Source organism: Bubalus bubalis, chromosome 13 (assembly GCF_019923935.1).
Source record: "Bubalus bubalis isolate 160015118507 breed Murrah chromosome 13, NDDB_SH_1, whole genome shotgun sequence".
Classification (NCBI taxonomy): Eukaryota; Metazoa; Chordata; class Mammalia; order Artiodactyla; family Bovidae; genus Bubalus; species Bubalus bubalis.
The window spans coordinates 48,446,578-48,461,177 of NC_059169.1; positions in this window are offsets into that span (position 1 = coordinate 48,446,578).

Genomic DNA, 14,600 nt, shown 5'->3' on the forward strand with positions numbered 1-14,600 from the left:
CCAAAGCAAAAAGAATACCCAGGGGTGGATGTGACTGGTGATAGAAGCAAACTCTGATGCTGTAAAGAGCAATATTGCATAGGAACCTGGAATGTTAGGTCCATGAATCAAGGCAAATTGGAAAAGGTAAAACAGGAGATGGCAAGAGTGAATGTAGACATTCTAGGAATCAGTGAAATAAAATGGATGGGAATGGATGAATTTAACTCAGATGACCATTATATCTACTACTGTGGGCAGGAATCCCTGAGAAGAAATGGAGTAGCCATCATGGTCAACAAAAGAGTCCAAAATGCAGTACTTGGAAGCAATCTCAAAAATGACAGAATGATCTCTGTTCATTTCCAAGGCAAACAATTAAATATCACAGTAATCCAAGTCTATGCCCTAACCAGTAACACTGAAGAAGCTGAAGTTGAACGGTTCTGTGAAGACCTACAAGACCTTTTAGAACTAACACACACAAAAATATATCCTTTTCAATAATGGGGACTAAATGCAAAAGTATGAAATCAAGAAACACCTGGGGTAACAGGCAAATTTGGCCTTGGGATACGAAATGAAACAGGGTAAAGGCTAATAGAGTTTTTCCAAGAGAACGCTCTGGTCATAGCAAACACCCTCTTCCAACAGCACAAGAGAAGACTCTACACATGGACATCACCAGATGGTCAACTCCGAAATCAGATTGATTATATTCTTTGCAGCTAAAGATGGAGAAGCTCTATACAGTCAGCAAAAACAAGACTGGGAGCAGACTGTGGCCCAGATCACAAACTCCTTACTGCCAAATTCAGACTTAAACTGAAGAAAGTAGGGGAAACCACTAGACCATTCAGGTATGACCTAAATCAAATCCCTTATGATTATACAGTGGAAGTGAGAAATAGATTTAAGGACCTAGATCTGATAGATAGAATGCCTGATGAACTATGGAATGAGATTCGTGACATTGTACAGGAGACAGGGATCAAGACCATCGCCATGGAAAAGAAATGCAAAAAAGCAAAATGGGTGTCTGGGGAGGCCTTACAAATAGCTGTGAAAAGAAGAGAAGTGAAAAGCGAAGGAGAAAAGGAAAGATATAAGCATCTGAATGCAGGGTTCCAAAGAATAGCAAGGAGAGATAAGAAAGCCTTCTTCAGTAAACAATGCAAAGAAATAGAGGAAAACAATAGAATGGGAAAGACTAGAGATCTCCTCAAGAAAATTAGAGATACCAAGGGAACATTTCATGCAAAGACGGGCTCGATAAAGGACAGAATGTTATGGAGCTAATAGAAGCAGAAGTTATTAAGAAGAGGTGGCAAGAATAACCAAAACTGTGCGAAAAATATCTTTAAGACCAAGATAATCACGATGGTGTATCATTCACCTGGAGCCAGACATCCTTGAATGTGAAGTCAAATGGGCTTTAGAAAGCATCACTACGAACAAAGCTAGTGGAGGTGATGTAATTACAGTTGAGCTACTTCAAATCCTGGAAAATGATGTTGTGAAAGTGCTGCACTCAATATGCGAGCAAATTTGGAAAATTCAGCAGTGGCCACAGGACTGGAAAAGGTCAGTTTTCATTCCAGTCCCAAGGAAAGGCAATGTCAAAGAATGCTCAAACTACCACACAATTGCACTCATCTCACATGCTAGTAAAGTAATGCTCAAAATTCTCCAAGCCAGGCTTCAGCAATACGTGAACTGTGAACTTCCTGATGTTCAGGCTGGTTTTAGAAAAGGCAGAAGAACCAGAGATCAAATTGCCAACATCCACTGGATCATTGAAAAACTGAAAGAGTTGCAGAAAAAACATCTATTTCTGCTTTATTGACTATGCCAAAGCCTTTGACTGTGTGGATCAAAATAAACTGCAGACAATTCTGAAAGAGATGGGAATACCAGACCACCTGATCTGCCTCTTGAGAAACCTATATGCAGGTTAGGAAGCAACAGTTAGAACTGGACACGGAACAATAGACTGTTTCCAAATAGGAAAAGGACTACGTCAAGGCTGTATATAGTCACTCTGCTTATTTAACTTATATGCAGAGTACATCATGAGAAACACTGGGCTGGAGGAAGCACGAGCTGGAATCAAGATTGCTGGGAGAAATATCAGTAACCTCAGATATGCAGATGACACCACACTTATGGCAGAAAGTGAAGAGCAACTCAAAAGCCTCTTGGTGAAAGTAAAAGAGGAGAGTGAAAAAGTTGGCTTAAAGCTCAATATTCAGAAAACTAAGACCATGACATATGGTCCCAGCACTTCATGGGAAATAGATGGGGAAACAGTGGAAAGAGTGTCAGACTTTATTGGGCTCCAAAAATCACTGCAGATGGTGATTGCAGCCATGAAATTAAAAGACACTTCCTCCTTGGAAGGAAAGTTATGACCAACCTAGATAGCATATTCAAAAGCAGAGACATTACTTTGCCAAGAAAGGTCTGTCTAGTCAAGTCTATGGTTTTTCCAGTGGTCATGTATGGATGTGAGAGTTGGACTGTGAAAAAAGCTGAGCGCCGAAGAATTGATGCTTTTGAACTGTGGTGTTGGAGAAGACTCCTGAGAGTCCCTTGGATTGCAAGAAGATTCAACAAGTTCATTCTAAAGGAGATCAGTCCTGGGTGTTCTTTGGAAGGACTGATGATAAAGCTGAAACTCTAATACTTTGGCCATCTCATATGAAGAGTTGACTCATCGGAAAAGACTCTGATGCTGGGAGGGATTGGGTGCAGGAAGAGAAGGGGACGACAGAGTATGAAATGGCTGGATGGCATCACTGACTCAATGGACAAGAGTTTGGGTGAATTCTGGGAGTTGGTGATGGACCAGGAGGACTGGCGTGTTGCAATTCATGGAGTCGCAAAGAGTCGGACACAACTGAGTGACTGAACTGAACTAACTGAACTGAATATCCTTCTTCCTGGTTCATTGATGGCCATGTTCTCTGTGTGTTTCAACATGGGAGAAGGATCAAGGGAGCTCTCTGGGGTCTGTTTTATAAAGATATTAATATCATTCATGAAGACTTATGACCTAATCATCTTCCAAGAACCTTACATACAATATCATAATCTTGAGGATGAGGATTCATCCAGTGAATTATGGGGAGACATAAACCTTCAGTCTATAGCATCATTTCATATCTTCTTGCTATCTTTGATTATTTTAGCACATACAAGTCATAAGTAGCTTGATACTAAAATGATAAATATAAGCCCATTCTTGTGAAAAATTTTAATGTATATGGATGATGCCACTTTTATAATTTTGTTTTCAGTAAACTGATAGAGGTGTTATTATCTGTTCTTAGATCCTAATGCAAAGTTAGTTTTAGAGTCTCATAGCTAAAAGTAGCTAATTTTAGAAGAGTGACACATCACGCAAAATAATTGTGTCCCAAAAGACTAAATTTAAGTTAATGCTGCAAGAGATTTAAAGGTTTCAAGAGTTCCAACTTTCAAAACACTTTCTATAGTAACTTTAGGCTTTTGGCACTAATATCAACAAGTAGTTTGGTGAAGAAATATTTTCAATCTAAGCTCAATAAAAATGGATCTAAATCAATGTGTATACTTTGCTAAATTTAGCATATTAAATCACTTTTGGATTTAGAAAGTTGTATTTAAACTCTCAATTTCAGAGAAACTTTTCTTTTACCTTTAAATATATAAAATCATGAAAATACAGAATAAAATGTAAGTAAATAAAAATAAAACCATTTTTCCCACTCTAATAAATGGCAGAGCTCTTATACTGAAAGTTGTGTGAATGATCTTCAGAACTTTGACATTTGGTGGAATAATTTTATATGAGATTCCAGAGTAGCTGCCAGTTAGTGAAATGAAGGTCACTCAGTCGTGTCTGACTCTTTGTGACCCCATGGACTATATAGTCCATGGAATTCTCCAGACCAGAATACTGGAGTGGGTAGTCTTTCTCTTCTTCAGGAGCTGCTAATAAGGAAAGGAATAAAAGGAAGAACACCAAAGGGCTATTCCAAACAGCACATAAGAAAAGAAGAATGAAAGCTAGTGAGACAGGATAGTTATCCTTAAAGGCACTTGAAAATATGTATGAAAAGTCTTAAAAAGCATATGTATCTACAAGTTTAGCAATTTCAGTCTTGGAAATGGAGACTTTTTTTCCTGAAAAGTAAACGATTGTGGGAAAATTCAAAGATTTATATATGAAATCATTATATGTAGCAGGAAAAAAAATTTTTTAAATAATTGAAATACTCAAGAATAGGTGATCACTTAATTGAATTATGGTAATATGCATAACAATTTAATTTCAAGAGAAATAAGTACTATAAAATGTTAAATATAAAATTAAACAAAATTAGTAAGCAAGATATGACAAAAGTTGTATATGTATGTGTGTTTCTACAGCTTCTTGAAGTTTTCAAACTGTGACTTCTCTAGAACATCTTGCATTTGGTGGGGGCTTTAGTTCAGCAGAGCTTAAAGATATTGTTATATGTATCCCTGGAGGCAGAACCAGGACCCTGCCCCAAGGCTGCACTATTGTTTCTTGACTGCTTTTCCTTATCTCTGTATTCCCTCCCTTCCTTTGCTAGCAACTGTGCAAATCCACCCTTTGTAACTCAGGAAATGTCATGGGGACTGGCATCTCTTCCCTGCAAATGAACAATGGGGGACACAGAAAGTCTTCCATTTCTAGAAGCCCCACAGGGTCCTGCTTGGTTTCAGTAATGTGTTATATAATGTCTGGTATGTTAGAAACTTGGTAATTTCTTGGTAGCTTACTGCTTTTGATTGTGATTGGGGTTGTGATTAATGGTACTAATTTATTATTCCAGGAAACATATCTAGAAGGCAGAACCATAATTTTTATGCAAATTTGTACAAAGCCCAAATCCAGTCACTATTCAGAGTCTATAGCTAGGTTTTAAGGTGCCTACAATGAAAACTTATTAGAAATAATAGGTAATTTTTCAATTTCTTCTTGTCTTCCTTCAAGGTAGCTGAGACTACCTAGATCAGTTATTGGATGAAGTTCCTGTAGCAATTGGCTTATTTATTATGCCTGAATACGTATACATACATTTATATGTATGTTTATTGCTTAAAAGAAATTTATATATATGTACTTCAAAAACTTAATATAATTACTAAACAATTGGTTGATGAAATGTATCCATCCATTTCAATGACAATGAATAAGTTATTAATAATTACTTGCTTCATTTCTTTCATCATCTGCACAGTAATAGATCAATGATTTGTTCCCACTAACTCTATGCTAGGGTATAAAGGCAATAGAGTCATATCTTTCTTACCATTTTGTGAGGAGTTTCATGGCAGAGATTCTTTTTAACCTTGAATCTCCAATGACATATGAATTCTGACCCTTAAGAGGCGTTCCATAAATTTTGAACAAAACTGAATTTTACTGAGGAGCATATAGACAAGTAGGAGAGTAAGGCATGTACCAATCTGATTCTGATACAATGTAAAAATGTTATGGCTGCCATAAAGAGATGGAGGAAATTACTTTCAGAATTCAGCAGTGAAAATCTCTCCCAGAATTTGAAATAACATTTCATGAAGAAAAAAAAATTAAGTGGAGCACTGAAAGAAAAGCAGGGCTCAGAAATGAAGAGACAGGAAGAAATGCTTGTGCAGGCAAAAAAGAATGTATAGTGCAGAAAGAAAAGTTTTCTTTTTTCTGTACCAGACACTCCTCTTTTTGCACATTTCTACATTTCTTTCACTGCTATGAAGTCAATATCATTTTACAGGAAGGAAATGGGGTTCAGAATGTTTAGGACACTTGATTAGTAAAAGTAAAACTGCATTCATCAGGGATTCGTTTGACCATCCAACCCTGTCTCTTAGATAAAGAGAGACTGGGTATTGGGTAGGAAGGCAATGAGAATCAAAGAACAGTTCACTATAATTGGAGAAAGTTGTTTTGGGTCTCTTCAATCTTATACCCATTCATAAATGGCCAGAGTCGTACTGACTCAGCTTTTGCATAATAAAGTCAGGTTATCTTGGTTTGCATATTATGAATCATAATGTGATCATGGGTTTCTTCCTACCTCTTCTTTCCTTATCTTCTTTCTGCAGGAAAAAATTAATAATCATATTTAATTACAAAGAGAAATCTTGGCTCAGTTTCTGATGAAAATTAGAGATGAGGGGATGAATTTTTAAAACTTCAGTTTCAGGAGACCACCTAAAGATGGCGGACCCTGAACAGATCCTGACCCTTATCAGCAATCCCATCCTTGAGCCATTTCTGTAAAACTCCTCTCCAGTTCACCCTAGGGTAGGATAAGTTTTTGAGGCACAATCACACTATGCCCTCCTTTGCCTTGGGAAGCCATAAAGCTATTCTTTTCTACTTCTCCCAAAACACTGTCTCTGAGATTCAATTCAGCACCAGGGCACAGAGGCTAAATCTTTGGTATGATTGCTGCTGCTGCTAAGTCTCTTCAGTTGTGTCCAAATCTGTGCGACCCCATAGACAGCAGCCAACCAGGCTCCGTCATCCCTGGGATTCTCCAGGCAAGAACACTGGAGTGGGTTGCCATTTCCTTCTCCAATGCATGACAGTGAAAAGTGAGAGTGAAGTTGCTCACTGACTCTTAGCGACCCCATGGACTGAAGCCCACCAGGCTCCTCAGTCCTTGGAATTTTCCAGGCAAGAGTACTGGAGTGGGTTTCCATTGACTACATACTATTTCATTTAGTTTTCATATCAGCTCAGTTAGTTCAGTTCACTCAGTCGTGTCCAACTATTTGCAACCTGATGGACTGCAGCACATCAGGCTTCCCTGTATATCACTGATTCCTGGAGCTTGCTCAGACTCATGTCTATTGAGTCGGTGATGCCATTCAACCATCTCATTCCCTGTCGTCCCCTTTTCCTGCCTTCAATCTTTCCCAGCATCAGGGTCTTGTCCAATTAATCAGTTCTTCACATCAGGTGGCCAAAGTATTGATTTTTCAGCTTCAGCATCAGTCCTTCTAATGAATATTTAGGACTGATTTCCTTTAGCATGGACTGGTTTGATCTCCTTGCTGTCCAAGGGACTCTCAAGAGTCTTTTCCAACACCACAGATCAAAACCATCAATTCTTTGGTGTTCAGCCTTCTTTATATTCCAACTCTTAAATCCATACATGACTATTGGAAAAACCATAGCTTTGACTAGAAGGACCTTTGTCAGAAAAGTAATGTCTCTGCTTTTTAATATGCTGTATAGGTTGGTCATAGCTTTTCTTCCAAGGAGCAAGTGTCTTTTAATTTCATGGCTGCAATCACCCTGTGCAGTGATTTTGGAGCCCAAGAAAATAAAATTCTCTTACTGTTTCAATTTTTTCCCCATCTCTTTGCAATGAAGTGATGGGAATGGTTGCCATAATCTTAGTTTTTTGAATGTTGAGTTTTAAGCCAATCTTTTCACTCTCCTCTTTCACTTTCAGCAAGACGCTCTTTAGAACTTCTTCACTTTTTGCCATAAGTATGGTGTCATCTGTGTATCTGAGGTTATTGATATTTCTCCTGGCAATCTTGATTCCAGCTTGTGCTTCATTCAGCCTGGGATTTCACATGATGTACTCTGCATATAAGTTAAATAACTAGGGTGACAATATACAGCCTTGACATACTCCTTCCCCAATTTGGAACCAGTCTATTGTTCCATGTCCAGTTCTAACTGTTGCTTCTTGACCTGCATACAGATTTCTCAGGAGGCAGGTAAGGTGGTCTGGTATTTCATCTCTTGAAGAATTTTCCACAATTTGTTGTGATCAACACAATCAACACCACCCTTATGGCAAAAAGTGAAGAACTAAAGAGCCTCTTGATGAAAGTGAAAGAGGAGAGTGAAAAAGTTGGCTTAAAGCTCAACATTCAGAAAACGAAGATCATGGCATCTGGTCCCATTACTTCATGGGAAATAGATGGGAAAACAGTGGAAACATTGGCTGACTTTATTTTCTGGGCTCCAAAATCACTGCAGATGGTGACTGCAGCCATGAAATTAAAAGACACTTACTCCTTGGAAAGAAAGTTATGACCAACCTAGACAGCATATTAAAAAGCAGAGAGATTACTTTGCCAACAAAGTCCGTCTAGTCAAGGCTATGGTTTTTCCTGTGGTCATGTATGGATGTGAGAGTTGGACTATAAAGAAAGCTGAGCACTGAAGAATTGATGCTTTTGCACTGTGGTGTTGGAGAAAACTCTTGAGAGTCCCTTGGACTGCAAGGTATTCTAACCAGTCCATCCTAAAGGAGATCAGTCCTGGGTGTTCTTTGGAAGGACTGATGTTGAAGCTGAAACTCCAATACTTTGGCCACCTCATGCGAAGAGTTGACTCATCGGAAAAGACTCTAATGCTGGGAGGGATTGGGGGCAGGAGGAGAAGGGGACGACAGAGGATGAGATGGTTGGACAGTATCACCGACTCAATGGACATGGGTTTGGGTGGACTCTGGGAGTCAGTGATGGACAGGGAGGCCTGGCATGCTGCAGTTCATGGGGTTGCAAAGAGTCAGACATGACTGAGCCACTGAACTGAACTGAACACAATAAAAGGCTTTGGCATAGCCAATAAAGCAGAAGTAGATGTTTTTCTGGAAATCTCTTGCTTTTTCTGTGATCCAGTGGATGTTGGCAATTTGATCTTTAGTCTTCATTAAAACTTTCAAATAAGTATTATTAGGCTGTAGATACAAAAAGAAAGCTAGGAAACTGAATTAATTAGATCCTATACCAAATCTCTCTGACTTTAATGTCCAGGAACTTAACTACAAGCAACATGATACTTCCTGTTTGCATTCAATTTCCTTATCAATAAAAAGTAATTATATTTCAGAGAGTTGTTGAAATGATTAAAGTATACCAATTCATAGAAATGGCCTGGAACATCTCATTGATGTTCAATAAGCTAATGGTAAAATAACAAAAAATACATAGCAATATGAAATATGAGTGCTCAAATCAAATCTTGTGATTTAGTCCTACCTTTTCAGGCTGCTAAAAAGTACACTAGCCAACTGGAAGACTGAGTAAGTTACAAATCTTTCAAATAACTGATGGATGGCAAAACATGTAGAAGCTATATTTCTTCATAGCTTGAAGGCTGCAATAGTAAAGTACTATTTAAAAAACTGAACGAGATTCAAAGTTGAAAGAGATAATATTATCGTAAGAGATGAACCTCTTAAAAATGATGAAAATTTTAGGTATTAAGCTGCTGCTACTGCTACTGCTGCTAAGTCGCTTCAGTCGTGTCCGACTCTGTGCGACCCCACAGACGGCAGCCCACCAGGCTCCCCCGTCCCTGGGATTCTCCAGGCAAGAACACTGGAGTGGGTTGCCATTTCCTTCTCCAATGCATGAAAGTAAAAAGTGAAAGTGAAGTCACTCAGTCCTGTCCGACTCTTAGCGACCCCTTGGACTGCAGCCTACCAGGCTCCTCCGTCCATGGGATTTTCCAGGCAAGAGTACTGGAGTGGGGTGCCATTGCCTTCTCCAAGGTATTAAGCATTGAGACAAAAATATAACTTCAAAATTCTCCTTAAGTATACAAATGTGTGACCCCTCTCTTCCTTTGAGAATTAAAGAAAAAAAAAATATATATATATATATATATATATATTTTTTTTTTTTTTCTGTTAAATTGAGCAAGAACTCTTTAGTTAAATGTGAAAGGCTCTTTTGCTGAAAACTAGAACAAGTTAGTATGGGAGATCTTAGAAACACTCTCTTTTAAGATTGTAAAGATCAAATAGATAACGATCTCTTTGAGATGAATTAGGCTCAGTACTGTCTATGCAGTGGAACAAATATGAGTCCATCTGGAGCTCAATACTTTCTGATTTGTATTCTGCCAACATATAGAAATATCTTAATTCGTAGATCTTATTATATTGAAAATTTGATATTTTATATAATTAAGAGAAATTTTTCAAAAATTCAACCAGTTTGAACAAGCTATTCAGCTTCAAGATTCTCTCTAATACTGTTTCAGTTGAAATAACTCCTACAAGTGAAGATAAAGTAATAGCTCCATTTTACTTCTTTAAATTGGGTAATAATGGCTTGTAATTATAGAGCTCCTCTCTTCTGTGGAGCTTAATGTGTTTTGTGGACATTGCCTCATTAATCCTTCCACCTTCCTTTTAAGGTAAGTATCACAGTCCTCATTATACAGATAGAGAACCTGAGGCTCAGAGAAGTTAATTGATTTGCCCAAGGTCACACAGCAAGTAAGTGACAAGGCTATGACTTCTGACTCACCATCTAATGTTTTGCACGCCAGGCCATTCAGCTTTTCCCAGTGGGGGAAATAATCCATTCATTTTTATCAAAGTTCAACTCTAGGCTGCTAAATTCCTTAGGGCAAAGTTGCATACTGCAATTTCACACCACAGCTTGGCATACTGTCAATTTACACAGAGGAGATCGCTTACTGAGCTGCAAGGTTACTCATAAAAATAGAGAAGAAAAGAGGTTTAAACATGGTTCTCTGAGATGCCTGAGTTTGTGCTGTTGAGAATTCGCACTATCTTTCTCAAACAAGCCACAGCACAGAAACCTGCAAACTTCAGAAGGAAAATTCTAATGGTCATTAATGGTTTTAAAACATTTTTAAAGTGATAAAACAAAAGTCTTAACTAGGTCATAGTAAAAGTGTTTTACAGGTGTACCTCATTTATGCATGTATATTTTTATTGACTTGTCTCAAACACAAAACCTTCAGTATCTATTTTTTGGCAAGCATTCATAAATAATCACCCTCATCTTAACAAGACTAATAACAAGCACATTAAAATGTTATCACTTTAAAACAGCAGCAAAACATTACATGAACACACTAATATGCACAGTAAATCTCTCCTTGTGTAAAACGTGAAGGAAGATATTCCAGACACAAAGGTTGTCTGATGATTTGCTATACCAGTGGGCTCTCTAAGAGAGCAATACAGAATACCATTTCTCAGTGACTGAAGATGCAGTGACACCATTCAGCATACTATTTGTATCACTTATCCAAAATGGGAGGAATTCAAAGAAGTGCCAAAATTTAAGTTTCGTTATTCCAGATAAGTCTCAGAAGATTATTGTCATGAATGATTTTTTCCTCTGAAGCGTAACTTACTAAAACCTTCAGAAATTCTCAGCAGATTTAAAGTCTTATAAGCACTGCAAGCAGTAGTGAAAGTGAAAGAATAACAAAAATCCGTTTTCTATAAAACAGTATTGATATTTAATTAAGGAATGGGCTACTTCTTTCAGTTCTCATAGATTTCCAGTGTGTTGAAACTTAAGTTCATCCCTGCAGACATGGAGGAACACTCATTGCTGACTTGTAAAGGGATGGTACGCCAGAAGCTGTGCAATGGATTTGGCCTTAGTGCACTGAGACATACTTGGTTAAATCTTTCCTTGCAGGTCTGGATCCGCTTGGCATTTACTGTAAGGTCAATGATATATATTCCCATCTCTCTAGAAAAAGATGGAAATAAGCCAATCTTGCTTCTCAACAATTCCCTCTTTGAGGAAGTAAACTCAGTGAGGGTGAGAATCTTTCTATTCAGCAATGAACTCCAAAACCCTACAATAAAGATTTTCAATATATGTTCATGAACTGAATGAATAAAAAGAAATTTTTTTAACTTTTTTAAAGTAATGTCTATGACTATGTGCACATATATTAGAAATATATTTTGTTATTTCTACAAGTGGAACATGTCATGCTTGTATGGTTTCTGGAAGAAAGCTATTTCCAAACTTATACCAGCTTGTTCTTTAATGTTCCTAATTTTTCTAATGGTAAAGAGTTAGATAGGCTTGGCTCTAATCACAACTATAAAACTTAATAACCTTATAATCATGACATGTTTATTTAACCCCTCTGTGTCTCAGTTTTTCTCTAAAATGAGAATAATCATAAAGATTAATGCAAATGGTTATTGTGAAAATTAAATGTTAGTATATGTAGAACTCATATTCAATTCCTTGAAAAAATATTAAATACTACACATTGGTGTTCAGTCATCAAGTCATGTCTGACTCTTTGCAACCCCATGGACTACAGCATACCAGCTTCTCTGTCCTCTGTTATCTCTCGGAGTTTGCTCAAATTCATGTCTGTTGAGTCAGTGATGCCATCCAACCATCTCGTTCTCTGTCGTCCCCTTCGCCCCCTGCCTTCTATCTGTCCCAGCATAGGGTCTTTTCCAAGGGGTCAGCTCTTCACATCAGATGGCCAAAGCTTCAGCTTCAGTATCAGTCCTTCCAATGAGCATTCAAGGTTGATTTCCTTTATGACTGACTGGTTTGATCTTACAAAACTAAGAGACTCTCAATTCAGCACCACAGTTTGAAAGCATCGATTCTTTGGTATTCAATCTTCTTTACAGTCCAACTCTCACATTCATACATAACTCCTCAAAAAACCATAAATTTGACTATATGGATATTTGTTGACAAAGTGATATCTCTGCTCTTTAATAGGCTGCATAGGTTTGTCATAATTCTCCTTCCAAGGAACTAACATCTTTTAACTTCCTGGTTTCATTCACCATCCACAGTGATTTTGGAGCCCAAGAAAATAAAATCTATCACTGCTTCCCTTTTCCCCCTTCTATTAATATTTACCATGAAGTAATGGGACTGGATGCCAAGATCCTAGATTTTTTAACATTGAGTTTCAAGCCAGTTTTTTCACTCTCCTCTTTCACCCTCATCAAGAGGCTCTATTGTTCCTCTTCATTTTCTACCATTAGACTGGTATCATCTGCATATCTGAAGTTGTTGATATTTCTCTCAGCAATCTTGATTGTAGCCTGTGATTTGTCCAGCCTGGCATGTTGCTTGATGTACTCTGCATATAAGTTGAAGAAGCAGACTGACAATATACAGCCTTGTTGTATTCCTTTTCCAATTCTGAACCAGTCAGTTGGATCAAAGAGAGGACTTTGGTTTTGAAAGTCCTTATATATGCTTAACATCTCCCAGAGAGAGCCATTTACCTTCAGATTGGATTTTTTGTCTTATAACATCAGGCTAACTTAGCTTCCCAGAGAAGGCTGTGGCTCTTGGACCTGCTAGCCAGCCCACAAGATAAGAGGCATATATAAAAAAAAACTTCCAAGTAGGGACAATGTTCCAGATTTTTAAATTCATTAATATCTTTTTTTTTTAATTGTACCAAGTACCACAAAACACCCTGGAAGAGGAAATGGCAACCCACTCCAGTATTCTTGCCTGAAAATTTTCACAGACAGAGGAGCTTGGTGGGATACAGTCCATGGGGTTGCAAAGATTCAGACACTACAGTGACTGAGCATACATGTACCACAAAATGAAACAAAGTAAAACAAATCAAAACAAAAACAAGGAAGAAAAAGAAAGGAAAGCAAATGAAAAGCCAAATAATTAAAGTGACTATGGCAAGAAATGTCATATTTAACTGTTCAGTTATGATTAAAACGTAATGAGAATGGTCAATCCAACTTATTCTAGTATATTCCCTTTGCTAGTTGGCAATTAAACTATGTCAATGAAACATTCATAAGAATGAAATAATGTGACTTTCAAATACGCTCACAACCTTTCTACCCAGTCTGTTTCTCTCCTACTTTCATAAATAAAACTACTATCCAGAAAGTCATACTCATGCTAAGTCACTTCAGTCGTGTCCGACTCTGTGCGACCCCATAGATAGCAGCCCACCAGGCTCCCCCGTCCCTGGGATTCTCCAGGCAAGAACACTGGAGTGGGTTGCCATTTCCTTCTCCATAGTTGTTCCTTCTCTCATAGTTGTTCATAAATCCTCTCTTTCCATTACATTTCACATGTAATCCAATAGATAATTCCATAGACTTTATGTATAGAATACATTCTAAATTTGATCATCCCTCCATCCTCTCCCCACTGCTTTCACTGTTACCTCCATAGTCCAAATCCTACTGCAACAGCCTCCCAACTCACCTCTCTGCTTCTACTCTTCCCTGAATCCTCAGATATCAAGTGATGCTCTGTCCATTAAAATATGTCCAATGGTTTCTCTTCACATTGAAAATAAGTCTTAAACTCTTTATTCCGAAGTACAAAGCTCAACATGTCCTAGCCCTGTCTTCATTTCATATTACCACCACCATACTCTTGTTGACCTAAAAAGATAGACTGTCAGTCATTTTTCCATTAAAAATGAATTTATTCAGGATCAGCAGAGAATTGCAATTCAGTATCTGCAATCATGGTGAGTCATGTTTGAGTCCCCACACAGCAAGGGAAGGAGAACTCTTTTATAGAGGGGAAAAGGAAGTGATGGGGGTGGGAGGGATTCCGGTAAATGGAGACCATGGCTTTTCATTGGCTGGGTCATTGCCAGGAAAGAACAGGTGTCTCTCTTCCTGTTGGACTCTTGGTATCTTTGCAAGGCAAGGCATGTGAGCTTCTGTTTTTGGTCTTTCAACCCTATTTAACTAAGGTTTCTGTTTTTTTTTTTTTTTTATACTGTGCAACAGCCATATAGACTTTCTTATTGTTCTTTTAATAATTCTAAGCTTATTCCTGTCTCCAGGGGTTAGAATTTGTTGCTTTTTCAA